Source organism: Ceratotherium simum, chromosome 16, assembly GCF_057802395.1.
Source record: "Ceratotherium simum simum isolate JZ-2026a chromosome 16, ASM5780239v1, whole genome shotgun sequence".
NCBI lineage: Eukaryota > Metazoa > Chordata > Mammalia > Perissodactyla > Rhinocerotidae > Ceratotherium > Ceratotherium simum.
In genome coordinates this window covers 46,790,446-46,803,691 of record NC_141915.1, presented here as the reverse complement: position 1 = coordinate 46,803,691, position 13,246 = coordinate 46,790,446, and the positions used below count along the sequence as shown (strand labels likewise).

The 13,246-nt window shown below is 41.7% G+C and overlaps 1 protein-coding gene across 14 annotated transcripts in view; it reads left to right on the top strand.

The window, feature by feature from the left end:
* The first annotated feature begins 5,761 nt into the window (after positions 1-5,761).
* Positions 5,762-13,246, top strand: part of STRADA (STE20 related adaptor alpha) — a 28,942-nt gene continuing 21,457 nt past the window's right edge. For 5 of the 14 annotated variants that reach the window (XM_087441403.1, XM_014789155.2, XM_087441399.1 and 2 more), the window contains exon 1: positions 5,762-5,892. The gene's annotated coding sequence lies outside the window, so the exon portion shown is untranslated. The other 9 variants (XM_087441397.1, XM_087441393.1, XM_087441406.1 and 6 more) reach the window with 7 other exon arrangements.

The following is a 13,246-nucleotide window of genomic DNA, read 5'->3' as shown; positions in this document are numbered from 1 at the left end:
AGGCAATAACAAGTTGCTGTGACAACAGCATGTGCTGCTGCCTTTGTAACTGCATGGAAACTTTTCACATAGGTTTTTCTCTAGGTTAATGCAGAAATGTGTAAACTGGGAGATGCAAATGTAATATTTTTTTAACCATTAACGAAATTAAGTTATTAAAATAACAAAATTTAATTAATGCTATATAATTCTAGAATTAGCCTTGTTTTACAAATCTTTAAAATACATTTTAGAAATCAAAGTTGATATGCTTAGCTATCTTTTGATTAATAAAAGCTTTCTTCAAGTCCCACATATTTGGATCATGGCAGCTAATTTTGTAATTTAAGCATTCATATGAACATATATTAAACTTATTGCCAAGAATCTCAGAGTGCCGCCTTTACTTTTCTGGGATTGCCCTACAAGAGTATAAGCCCATAGGAGTGTTCTGTCTGTTCAGTAAAAGTCAGCACTGAAATGCTTTTCCCTTAGTTGTTACCAGTTACCATTTTTAGAATGTTTTATATTTTTAGAGCCCCATGTGTTATTCATGGGCTTCTCCCCAAAGTCCCCCTCTTGAGTTAAGACACCATTATCTCTCCTATGAGTGAGAGGACAAAGAGAGAATAGTGTTGACTATCACACACTGGAAAACCACTAAGCCCTCCAATCTTGTCTGCCTTGCCAGGGCACTTAGCAATGCTGAAACAAGCACTGGCCTGGAAGATAAAGACTTGGCTTTTATTTAGTGCCAGCAAAACCAATTACTAATCCTTTGACTTTGGGCAAGTCACTAACCTCTTTGAGTTTCTGTTCTTTCTGTTTTTCCTTCCACAAAGTGAGGATTATAATTATTTTCCCTACCTACCTCCCAGTTAGGTCAATACCGAGAGATAATATATGTAAAATTCTCCTGTAAACTATAGCACTTTAAAAATGTAAGGTTTCTGGGGCTGGCCCAGTGGCGCGAGCGGTTGAGTGGGCGCGCTCCACCTTGGCGGTCCGGGGTTCGTAGGTTCGGATCCCGGGCGCGCACCGACGCACCGCTTGGCAAGCCATGCTGTGGCGGTGTCTCATATAAAGTAGAGGAAGATGAGCACGGATGTTAGCTCAGGGCTAATCTTCCTCAAGAAAAAAGGGGAGGATTCGCATTGGATGTTAGCTCAGGGCTAGTCCTTCTCACCAAAAAAAAAAAAAAAATGTAAGGTATCATCTAGAACTGTTCTCCAAGTGGTGCATTTTTGCTTGACTCTCTTGCTTCCCTTTCTCCCAGTGGAAACCAAGCAGGGCCTTTCAGAGTTCTCTAACTTTATCTGCAAAATTTGATGGTATTTGGAGGCAGGAGGTGGCGGGGAGGGATAGTTTACTACTCTGTTTCCTTAGTAATAGAAAACTTTTCCCTGTCAAGCACCAGATGTGAAACTCTTTTCTTTGGATGGGACTTAGACCACAGGAAAACAGTGATTGGAATTCTCATTCCACCCATCCAATAGGAATTGGCAATATGAAAATTATTTAGAGCAGTGTTGTACAAGGATCCTTTGGTTTTGGTGGGAGGGGTGAAAACTGTACTTTATCATCTCAGATTCTGTTTTCTTACTGTTCCTGCCTCTGCTCATTCTGAACGATTTGCAAGGATGTAAGGGGGAGGAGACAGTTATACCCATAGCAGTGTCTTCTATTACAGACTGCTAAAACAATAGCAAAAAGTATTACTTTTCTTGGTTTCTGGAGTTTGATGATGAGCAAAACACTTATTTGCGTATGGAAGGAAGTATAATGTTTTTGTCTTTGCACAAGTTGAATGCCATCTCAGCTCCATGAACTAAGTAATACCAATTTCAGAAGAAAACCAGTTTTTTTTCCTGAAAGACAGAAACTTGTGTCTACTACTATACTGCTTTTAATGGATATTATTCATTTTATTTTCATCTTTTAAAATTAACTGTCCTCTTTAATTTCACCTATTTGGTTTTATCCAAATAGTGTAACTTTTACTTATTTAAAAGACACCCAAGCCTTTTTAAGTATTTAGTTCCACGGGAGTTATTTCAAAATCAGATAATATGACATCTGCCTAGGTTATTTGTTGTATCACCTTTGCTTGAGGGAGAACTCTTAACTGCTTTCCTGTCACATTTTAAACTTAAATGCTTAAATAGCTCTTCTGCATATTTTTCTTACATGTAACTGTATTATTTAGCAAGGGTGTAACAAAGCTGGAATTGAAGCCAGTTTTCTGCTTCAGGAAAGAGCCCTGGATTTGTGGGCAGGGACCTAGGTGCTGTCCTAGTGCTTTAATAAGTCTATTTCCTCATCTGTAAGTGGGCATTATCTTCTCTCCCCTTTCTAAAATGGCTGTTCAGAGGATCATATTAGATAACATGTATAAAGTACTTTGATATATAAAATGCTCTAAAAAATCCTCAACTTGTTAAACTACACATCTATGCATTTTTATCTCTCAAGTATTCTGGGCAATTAGTTTTTCTTTTTTTTTTTTTTTTAACTTTTTATTAAGGTATCACTTACATAAAGTAAAGGGCACAAATATTAGCTGCACACTCATTGAAGTTTTACATTCTTATACACCTCTGTGCCTACCACGGAGCCGAAGATTGAAAACGTCTCCAGTGCCCCAGGATGATCTCTTGTGCTCCCTCTCAGCCATTAGCTCCTCACCTCAAACTACTGTCTTTACTTCCATCAGCATAGTTTTGTGTTGTTTTGTACTTTACATAAATGGAGTCATACAGTATATAGTCCTTTGCATCTGGCTTCTTTCACTCAACATTATATGAGAGGCATGTATTTTTGTGTATAATTGCAGCTGGTTCATTTTCACTGCTGTTCAGTATTCCGTGTCTTTTGGTGGATGCATGTGTACCTAGGAGTGGAATTGCAAAGGGCTTTCATAGAAACAATTTTTCAAATAGCTTTTTGCCTTGCCACCAACAAAGAATGTGGGTTCCTGTTGTTCCAGGAAGAACAGGATGTCTCAACAACATTTGATATTGTTGGCCTTTTTAATTTTAGCCATCCTGATGGGTGTGCAGTGGGGTCTCATGTGGTTTTCATTTGCATTTTCCCAATGACTAAGGATGGTGAACATCTTGTCATAGTTTCCCAGCCATTAGAATTTCCTCCTTGTGTCATGTATACCAAGTCTTTGGCTCATTTTTTTTTGTTGGGTTGTCTTTTTGTTATTGAGTTGTAGGAGGTTCTAAAATATATATATTATGAATGCAAATCCTTTGTGAGATTTATGTATGGTGAGTATCTTCTACTCTGGTTTGTCTTTGCACTCTATGGCATTATGGTGAACAGTATTTGTGTGTGTGTGTGTATGTATATACATATTTGCGGTAACATTGATTATAACATTGTATAGGGTTCAGGTGTACAACATTATAATTTGACATCTGTATATACTACAGCATGCTCACCCCAAAAGTGTAGTTTCCATCTGTGACCATATAATTGACCCCTTTACCCATTTCTCCCTTCCCTCAACCCCTTTCCCTACTGGTAACCACCAATCTGTTGTCTGTTTCTATGAGTTTTTGTTTTGTTTTGTTTGTTTTGTTTTTTATATTCCATATATGAGTGAAATCATACGGTATTTTTCCTTGTCTGACTTATTTCACTTAGTATAATACCCTCAAGGTCCACCCATGTTGTCAGAAATGGCAAGATTTCATCTTTTTCATGGCTGAATAGTATTCCATTGTATATATACACCACATCTTCTTTATTCATTCATTAGGCAATTAGTTTTACGTTTCTCACAGTTAATTTATGCGGTATCTTGAAGAGGGCAGCACTTAGTTTAAACTGGATGTTCAAACTGGATGCTCAGAGTTAAAAACAAAACAGCCAGGATCTTCAGTTCATCTCCATTCCTCTAGGCTTCAAGCCAGTTGCAACAAGCTCCAGAAATCTTGGAGAGTCCCAACACTTATTATAAGTAAGTGAAAAACTGTAGGGAGCTTGTGCATCCCAGGGTTCATAACAAGTCAAAAAAGCAAAGCCGGAAAAGACTGACTTTGTAAACTTTGAAAGTTGACTTTTCCTTACACCAGTTTTCTAAGTTATCTGGATTTAGGAGGCCCTTTTGCAGGAAAAATAAAGCTAATGAACATTTGCTCCTTGAAACAGTCACAACAGAGTCTGGGCCAAAAGGTTCACTAACCAGCTTTTGTGGGCAGTCATGAAGAAGGTGAGATCTTTTAGCTCCCTTGGCCAACTGACATCCAATTAGAAAATGACATAGCTCTGGGCTAGGGCTAGATATTAAAATAAATGGAAAGTACCTCCATGTTTCAATTCCACATTGTGATGACTGCATGAAGTTTGGCATCTTTTCAGGCACTATCTTCTCTAGTACCCTCAATTCCAAAGACCGTCTGTGAAGGTCTTTTCAAAAGAACACCACCAAGAATTTTACTTCAGTTTCTGTTACTATCTTGCTTTGTCAGTTTACTAAGTTTGCTGCTGAGAGAGGCATCTTATTTTGAGAATGAAAGAATAGTGAGGGTAGTGCTTTGGAATGTTAAAGCACTAGATAAGATCAAAAGGATGTATGTAAAATTGAATGAGACCCTGAGGTGCATATTCGTGCACTGGCAAAGTTCATATTGTTTCAGCGTCATATTTGCATCACTCCCTGTTTGGATGTAGCCGAACTTCTCCCCCATTGTGGAAGTTAGACCAGTATAAATCCGTGTCAAGGGTCAGAGCTGGGACGAGTGAGTGTTCATTACTTGATGATATTTATCCAATGTTGGACACCCCTCTCCCCCGCACCGTGGGTAGAGTAACTGAAAAAACGCAGCCTCACAGAAGGGAGTCTTGCTCCATAATTTCTTCATTTCTCAAGCCCTGCATGCCTTGGTTTAGGCTAGCTTCTCCATAAAAGCAAACCTTATAGGTTTCTGCAAACAGAACATGTCTCTCAGAGTTGTGGATGAGGAAGGATCCAGGGACAAAAAGATCCAGAAGGGAAAAAAATGATAGTTCCCATTAGATGAGCCATTTTCATCCTTTTACAGATAAGGAAACTGAGGCACAGAGAAATGTTGGGTTTCCCCTTTGCAGCTTGTCAGTCTGGTGCCCAAGAGGCCAAAGTGAGGAGCATTTGAGATGTCTTCAAAGAAAAATGCGAGACATTCAATTTTCCATTGAAGTCCTACCACACGAAATAAAAACAAAAACAAAATCCTCAAAGTAGCCAAGTCAGCAGCCAGTGTTGGTTTGTCTTTCTCTAGTCCCCCTGACTCCTCAGTATTGAAATCTTCCTACTTCCTTCCTGCTGCGCGGGCGGAGGCTCTGGGGAGCCTGTTTGGGACCCCGCAGGCCGCACCGACGACAAGCTAGGTTTTTGGCTTCCACACACTTGGGGAAATGGGTCCCTTCTGTTGGGAGACGGAATGCTCTCAGGTACGCGCTTCACGCAATGAGAGAACTCAGAACCGTTGAACCGCTCTCCGCGCGTCCACTGCTGGGGGCCTCCCCGCGCCGAGGCAACGCGGACACCGGGCGGAGCTTCCTCAGCAGCGGCGGCTGGGAGAGACGGGGCGGAGCTTCCTCACCGTCTAGGGCCCGGAGGGACAGGGCGGAGCTTCCCCACCCACGGGGGCCGGGCCGGGGCGGGGCTTCTTCCGCTGGTCGGGCGGGGGCGGGGTGGGGCGGGGCTCCCTCAGCCGCTCTGGCCAGGAGAAACGGGGCGGAGTTCCGTCAGCCGCTGGGCCCGCGGGGGGAGGGGCTCTCTGCCCGCGCGCTTGGGTCCCTGTACTGCGCATGGCACGTTGCGTACTTCCCTCCCAGCAACTGGCCGGGCGGCGGCGCGGCCATAAACTAAAGAGGCGGAGCTGAGACTGGGTCGGGATTGTTTGCTGACTCCAGGACCAGGTACCGGGCCGGCGGGGCCGCCTGGTGTGTTCCAGGGATCGGTCCCTCCTTGCCCTGCCGCCGATTCCATCTCCTCAGGGGCGGGCCTTCGTCAGAGCGGCCTTCTCGGGTCCCCCGTCGCCCTCCACGGGCCCTTTTTCACCCGAGTCCTCCTCGATTCTCGCAGTGAGAGGCTGCAGCCCGAGAGCAGAATAGGCTTGGGCCTGGCCGGGAGACTCAGGAGCGGAGTTGCCGGGCGGGAGAGACGAGCGCCTGCTTTCCCTCCCTCCTTCCCCCCAGACTTCTAGGTGGGGAACCTGGGGCCCACGTGTCGGTTTGTCCTCCTCAAGCAAAGAGGCGGCAGATCCTAGTGCTGACCTCTTCCCCAGCACCACCACCACATCCCCATCTCATCCCGGGCTGGGCAGGCAGCAGGTCAAGCCCCCGTTAAGGACAGAGATCCAGGTGACTCCCGGAATCAGCCCAAACAAATTGTCTTGGTTTCCAAGAATGTTTAAGTGCTCACAGTAGATTTGGGGTGAAGGTGGGGATAAGGGGTAGGGAAGTGAGCACGAGGGAGGGGGAGTGGTTAAATAAAAGTTTTCGGGAAATGGGGAACTAACTTCTCTGCCCTGTGCTAAGATATCCTTTGTTGTGAGTGCCATCAGGTCCATTAGACTCCTGGCAACCTTGTGTACAGCAGAGCTGAACCCTGCCAGGTCTTTTGCGCCATCCTCTCACCTTCTGGTGCTGTATCAGACAATGCTCTGTTGATATTCATAGGGTTTTCATGGTCAATTTTTTCAGAAGTGGGTGGCCAGGTCCTTCTTCCTAGTATCTCTTAGTCTAGAAGCTCCCCTGCAACCTCTTCACCATGGGTGACCCTGCTGTACCATATAGTTTTCAGCATAACAGCAACACGCAATCGCCATAGTATGTCAGCTGACAGATGGGTGATGTGGTTCCCTGACCGGAAATGAACCCTGGGCTGCATTGGTGAGAGCCCCCAATCTTAACCATTAGACCACCAGAGCTGGCTTCTAAGATACCCTAGCATATTCTAACTTCACTTCCCCCAAAGAGGAAAAGCATTGGAATTGGTCCTTTTTTTATTGTAGTATCTGTTGAAGTAGAACTGTATTTCATTGTATATTTGCAGCATTAAGACAGTTCTTCACTGACTGATTCATACTTTCTAGAGACACCCAAGACTGTTTCTTGTCCCTGAAAGTTGAAGAAACCAAATTTCCTCTGATTATCTGCCTAAGGCCAGGAGCCTATTCAGCCATTAGTTGCAGTGCTGAACTAGTTAAATCTGTTCCCCCACCCTTTAACCAAGTTTATTAGAGGTATTGAGGTTCAAATGCAGTGTTTATAGTTGTAACCCCAGACATGGAGGAAGTTTAGAAAACCAGTGGCAAAAGTAAGAAAAAAGAAAAAAATCAAGGTAAATGAATTCTCCTTTCTATACCATTTGGCGTGTGGTTAGCAGCATTGTCAAATCGGGTAATGTCTTCTCAGTCATATATTTTTGCACACACAGCCTTGACTCTTCTCCCTAGGCTTCTTGATTATCACCGGTTTCTAGAGCACAGGCTTTGGAACAGATCTAATCAGTCCTCTACCACTTGCTTCTGTAACTTTGGCGTTTAATCATGTGGGGCCTCCATTTCTTAATCTGTAAGATGGGGGCGATAATACTTATTGTGAGCTGATCTCTGTGAAGCATTTAGCACAGATCCTGGCACATAGTTCACCATAAATGCTGGCTGCTTTTATTATTTTTACTATTATGAATTTAACAGATAGGGGAGTGCCCATATTATGTGTTGGGCTCAGTAGCCCGTGGGAATGCAACAGTGAACAAGATGCATTCCCTGCCCTCAAGGGTTCTCTATTCTAGGGAAGGAGACCAATAAATAGGCGATTAAGAGTGTGGTAGGTGAAAGGATTGAATACAGAGGCTGAACATCTAACATAGGTGGGGGTGGGGAGGTGGGGGGTGAGGGAGGATTTCTGTAGCACAGAACATCTGAGATGAGTAGAGAGGGACAGGTCAAAATTAACCAGGTTGTGGGCCGGCCCCGTGGCTTAGCGGTTAAGTGTGTGGGCTCCACTGCTGGCGGCCCGGGTTCGGATCCTGGGCGCGCACCGAGGCACTGCTTCTCCGGCCATGCTGAGGCCAAGTCCCACATACAGCAACTAGAAGGATGTGCAACTATGACATACAACTATCTACTGGGGCTTTGGGGGAAAAAAATAAATAAAATTATAAAAAAAAAAACTAACCAAGTTGGGGGAGGGAAGGTGGTCTAGTAGGGGAAGGAGGATCTTTAAAGTTTTTCCTTTGAGCTCCATTTCCTACCTGCCTTTCAAGAGCCATGTCCTAAATATGGACCTATCCCGAGGCTTGCTTCCCAGCCTTCTGCTTTTCTCTCACCATTTTCTCCTTTAGTGAATTTCTGTCATTCGTATAGCTTTGGCTGCTAACTCCCAAGTCCACATAGGCATCTCTAACCTCTCTTTTAAGCATCAGTCTTACTTTTCTAACTGAATGCTATGTATTTCCACTTGGGATATATAACTGTTTTCTCAACCTCAATATGATTTAAAAACTCGAACTCGTTTTTCCACCAAAACCACTTCCACCTCTGAGCTTTCCTGTTTCTGTCGTTGAGACACTACTCTTTTCCCAGTTACTTTGGACATTAAAAAAATTGGAGTCATCAGAATTGTCCACAGGTAGAATGAGCTCTCTGATAGAGTAGTGAGTCTCTGGCATGGGAAGTTGTCAAGCAGAGATTAGATAACCTTATATCCAGGAGTTGGTAAAAGCTATTCCTCCAAAGGGTGGAGGATGGGCTAGGAGATTTATGGTGTCCTTACTAACTAAATATAATTTCTTTATTTTTCCTTCTCCCCTATCCATCTATATCACCACAAACATGGTCCACGATAATTGTATTCTAACTGGCATTCCTTTCTCTGGGTTATTTTTACCTCCCCGTCTCCCATCCCTTTGCAGATTAGTATTCCTTAGAATGTTCCTTAGAACAAGGCTTCTCAAACGTTAGTCAATATGATAGTCCTCAAAGTGGCAGCAGTACCACCATCTGGGAGCTTGTTAGAATTACCAGGCTCAGGGCGGGCCTGGTGGCATAGCAATTAAGTTTGTGTGTTCCACTTTGGCGGCCCGGGGTTTGCCCGTTTGGATCCTGGGCGCGGACCTACTCACCACTCATCAAGCCATGCTGAGGTGGCATCCCTTATAGAAGAGCTACAATTCTACAGCTATAATACACAACTATGTACTGGGGCTTTGGAGAGGAAAAAGAGGAAGATTGGCAACAGATGTTAGTGCAGGGCCAGTCTTCCTCAAAAAAAAAAACAAAACTAATTACCAGGCCCCACTCCAGACCTTCTGAATCAAAATTTGCATTTTAACAAGATCCTCAAGTGATTTGCATGCACAGTAAAGTTTGAGAGACACTACTTTAGACCAGTGTTTTGTGTCTGTCACCTTTCTATTCAAAACTTATAGTTGCTTCCTCCTGCCTGCTGAATAAAATCCATACTCTAGCATGCACTTAATGCCTATTCATGGTTCTTGTATGTGTAGAGTTCTGCTTCTGTAACTGCCCTCACATTAATTGGAGAGTATATGTAAAGTGCTGACACACTTCTCAGCACATTTGGTGAGTCCGTCAATATTACTGAGTGCCTACTATGTGGTAGACACTATTCTAGAAACCGAAAGATATACCTGTGGACAAGGCAGGTAAACGCTAAATAATCAGTAGCTAATACTATTTCATGCTTGGAATTCTCATTTTCTTTAAGTTCTATTTGACATTCAAGCCCCACTCTTTCAACAAAACTATCCAGGTCCACCCCAGCTCATAGTAATCTTTCCCTTTTCTGAACTTCATAAGGAGTTGCCCATTTCTACTTGTGCATTCCCCAGACCTGCTGAATTAAAATTTTTGAAGGCGGCAGTTTGGGCGTCCTTAGGTTTTTGTAAATACACAAGTTAATTTGAAACACATCCTGGTTTGGGAACCGATGGTTCAGATCATTAATGAAGCTGTTGATGTGGCAGTCTAGAACCAGTTCTTAGGTCTCCAAATGGGCAGTTATATTAGTTTATACAGTGCTTTGGAATTGACTTTATTTTCTATTTCCATTATTTTTCCAGAGCATGGACAATTCTTTCTGTGGATGAAAACACCTGCATCTCTATCTACGTTAATATTCTCTTTTCTTTCTGTTGTAGACTACAGATGGATGTCGACTTTGTTTCTTCCTGAGTTTCTTTTGCATGAGGCTTTGTTTAATGTTATTAAACAATGTGCATTCTAATAATCTGTTTTTTCAAATTCAATCTACATTTTTACTATTTCATGGCAGGATAAATGATCCTCAGCATGGTAGGGGGGCTTCTATAAGAAGATCAGGGTAGGGGTGAGAACAAAGGCAATTTGATAAAAATCTATAGATGATTTTGAAAGGCCTCGTCTCTCCCCTGGATTGAACACCATTGCTTTGATTTCTCTGAAGCAGTACTAAGGATTCCTAAAACTCTGTGTATGAGATGAATTCCCCACCCCCGTTGCTATACCACTACCACAACCCCTCACAACTCCAGCCTATCTTAAAAAAAAAAAAAAAAGAGGCAATGTGGTAGGTTTTTTCTAGATTCTTCAAAAGCATTTCTTATTATTTATTTTAGCCATTTTACTTTTTTTTTTTAAAGATTTTATTTATTTATTTTTCCCCCAAAGTCCCAGTAGATAGTTGTCTGTCGTAGCTGCACATCCTTCTAGTTGCTGTATGTGGGACACTGCCTCAGCATGGCCGGAGGAGCGGTGCGTCGGTGCACGCCCGGGATCCGAACCCGGGCCGCCAGCAGCGGAGCGCGCGCACTTAACTGCTAAGCCACAGGGCTGGCTGCCGTTTTACTTTTTAAATCAACTTTACTGAGATATAATTTACCTACAATAAAATACGCCTACATTAAGTGTGCAGTTTGTTGAATTTTGACAGACACACTCTTGTAACCACTATGCAATCAAGATACAGAACATTTCCATCACCCCAAAAAGTTCTCGAGTGTCTCTTTGAAGTTGGTCCCTTGTTTCACCCTTGGTCCCAGGCAACCGATGATCTGCTTTCTGTCATGATATTTTTACTTTTTCTAGAATTTCATGTAAATAGAAACAACATGTAGATTTGTGTCTGACTTCTTTCACTTAACATGATATTGTTGCATGTATCAGTAGTTGTTCCTTTTTATTGCCAAGCAGTATTCTGTTGGTGTACATACCACATTTTGTTTATCCATTTACCAGTTGGTAGACGTTTTGATTGTTTCCAGTTTGAGGCTGTTGTGAATAATGCTGTTATGAACATTCGTGTACAAGCCTATGTGAACATATATTTTCATTTCTCTTGAGTAGATTACCTAGGAGCAGAATTATTGGGTCATAAGAAGCTACTAAACTGTTTTCCAAAGTGGCTGTACTAGTTTGCATTCCCACCAGCAACATATGAGAATTCCAGTTGGTCAACACTTAGTATTGTCAGTCTTTATTTTTAGCCATTTTGGTGGGTGTGTAGGGGTATCTCATTGTGGCTTTATGTACATTTCCCTGATGACAAATGATATTGAACATCATTTCATGTGCTTTAGTGGACATTCAGATATCTTCTGTTCAAATCTGTTGCCCGTTATTTACATTGCATTGTCTTATTGAGTTGTAGAAGTTTTTTATATATTTTGTATATAAAGTCCTTTGTAGACACACACACACGATGTTTTCTCCTGGTCTCTTCATTTTCTTAGTGGTGTCTTTCAAAGGCAGAAGTTTTTAATTTTGATAAGGTTCAATTTATCACTTTTTTCTTTTGTAGTTCATGCTCTTGATGTTCTTTTTTTGAATCTTGACCTGTCCCAAGACCATGAAGATTTTCTCCTCTGTTTTCTTTAGTAGTTTTAACTTTTTCTTTAGTTCTATGATCCGTTTCAATTTCTTTTTAAAAGTCTGCTGGGATTGCACTGAATCTATAGATCAATTTGGAGAGAATTGACATCTTAACAATATTGAGTCTTCCAATCTATGAACATGGCATATATCTTATTTAAATCATCTTTAATCCCTCTTAGCAATGTTTTATAATTTTAAAGATACAGTTCTTATCTATAATTTATTAAAATTATTCCTAATTATTTTATGTTTTTGTTGGTATTGTAAATGGTCTTGTTTTTTAAATTTCACTTTGTAATTGTTCATTGCTAGTATATAGAAATACAATTGGGTTTTGTAATTGACCTTCTCTCTAAATTCATTTTCTTAGGTCTAATGATTTTTTTATGGAATACTTAGCATTTTCTAGGTACACAATCATGTTGTCTATTAATAAAGAGTTTTACACCTTCTTTTCCAATCTGTATGCCTTTTATTTCTTCTTGCCTTTTTACATTGGCCAAGACCAGTAGTACAATGATGAATAGAAGTGATGAGAACAGACATTCTTGCTTTGCTTCTGTTCTTAGAGGAAACTCATTCATTCTTTTTACCATTAAGTATGATGTTAGCTGTAACTTGTTCATACATGTCTTTTACCAAGTTGACTTGGTAAAATTCTGTTTATGTTCTATTTCTATTTGACTATTCCTAGTTGACTGAGAGTTTTTTTAAGTCATGAATTGGTGTTGAATTTGGTCAGATACTTTTTCTGTATCTTTGATATGATTGTATATTTTTTTCTTGTTTACTCAGTTAATAAGGTAAAATTACATTGATTCATTTTTTAAAATTCCTTAAAATTGGTTGTTCTTTATTTGCAAACAACTTCAAACAAAGGCAGTTTTGTATACATTTATTCATTTTTTAATGTGAAACCAATCTTTCATTCCAGAAATAGACCCCACTTGGTCGTAATTTATTATGCTTTTAGCCATTGTAGATATAAAATTTTTTTTTTTGTGAGGAGGACCAGCCCTGAGCTAACATCTGATACCAATCCTCCTCTCTTTTTTTTTGCCGAGGAAGATTGGTCCTGGCCTAACATCCATGCCCATCTTCCTTGACTTTATATGGGACGCTGCCGCAGCATGGCTTGACAAGTGGTGTGTTGCTGTGCACTGGGGATCCAAACCTGCGAACCCTGGAGCGCGCGCACTTAACCGTTTGTGCCACCAGGCCAGCCCCCTTTTTGTTTTGTTTTGTTTTTTTGAGGAAGCTCGGCCCTAAGCTAACATCTGCCAATCCTCCTCTTTTTGCTGAGGAAGACTGGCCCTGGGCTAATTTCCGTGCCCATCTTCCTCCACTTTATATGGGACGCCGGCACAGCATGACTTGACAAACGGTGCGTC